A 1,531-nucleotide genomic window follows, 5' to 3' on the forward strand; every position below is an offset into this window, starting at 1 on the left:
TCTTTTATCATAACCATATTTTTGAGGAATTTCCTCATTATCTTGACAACAAATTCTAATTATATTATTAAATCTTTTCTGAGTAGCTTCTTGCATACAACGTTCTTTTATTTCCTCTCTTATAGCAAATGTTGCTCCACCAAAATTATTTTCAATTGTTTTATTACTTATTTCTCTTATAAATCTTCCCATGATAATTTCATTAGCAGGATATGGAAGTTTTGTGATATACATGCTAAGATAATGATTTTTATCTTCTTCTTTTAATTTATAATAATATATTCTATATTCACAAATATAGGATTCTATATAGCAAAGATCGAATATCTGAATATTGGCCAAATGATTTTTTGCCTCTAAATACTCTTTTTCAGAAATTTCTTTTCTATGATTTATGACATTTTTTCCAAAAAATTCTTTGTATAGAACCCTCATTATATGTGCTATTTTATCATAAGCTGTTGTTTTTTCAGCTAATTCTTCTATTATTTTATTATCTATAATTTTATTTATTATATTAGGCTCTTCTTTTTCTTTATTTTTCTGAAATTTTAGAGAAACTAATATTTCTTCAAGCATATCTATTATAGAATTTAATTGTGGATTAAAAGTATGATGAAGATGGGGATAATTATCTCCATGATAACATTTTTTTGAAACTCCATGTGAAATATAAGTTTTTTCAGGTTTTTGAAGTCCTTCAATAAAACTTATAGTAAAATAAAGATTTTGAGAAAAATCATTTTGTATTGATTTTAAGAATTCGGTATCATTACAATTGATATTGGTTAAAATTATTAATTTTTGATCTATTAATTTTGATAATTTAGTTATTTCTTCTCTTAAATCTTCTAATTTACTTTTTTCCATTATGTGACGCTTTTCTTTACTACGTTTTAAAAGTGTGGCTTTATAATAAAAAGTGTAGCTTAAGCAAAAAATCTTTAAAATCTGTATGGATTTTGTCCTTTAGTGATCTGTACCATAAAATTTCCCATAATATAACGGTAAAATTACAAAATCAACACGACAACAAAAGCGGAAATATTAACTGGATACGAGTTTAGCAAAACGACTTTTCACTCTTTAAAAGGAGGGAGAGCGACGTAAAAAAAATATCAGAATGCTACATATTTATATAATTATGTAACTAAATTAGCTCAATACAAAAAAATTTAATACCATTAAATAAAATGTGAAATACACGCGTTCAACACACACAAAATCGCTTTTGTCTAATGCTTCTCCACACTTCTTCTTCTCTCGCGTTTCTTCTTCTTCTTCTTTTCACGCTCGTTTACGCACAAAGCGTCTTCTTTTTCGCCTTCTTCTTCTTCGCATTCCTCCTTCCACTACAAGAGAAGTGGGTGTTAGCTGCGCTAAAACACCAGCCTCTTTTCCAGAGCGCTGCTGTTCGAGGAATCTGCTGCCGTTCTTCATGCGGTTTGAAGATCCGCATCTAATAATTTTAATGGCGGCCCAAATTTCCGGCCTTTCTCCCCAACCGCTCCAGATTGGGGTATTTTGTTGG

The sequence above is a fragment of the Arachis duranensis genome, chromosome 3 (assembly GCF_000817695.3).
Source record: "Arachis duranensis cultivar V14167 chromosome 3, aradu.V14167.gnm2.J7QH, whole genome shotgun sequence".
Taxonomy (NCBI): domain Eukaryota; kingdom Viridiplantae; phylum Streptophyta; class Magnoliopsida; order Fabales; family Fabaceae; genus Arachis; species Arachis duranensis.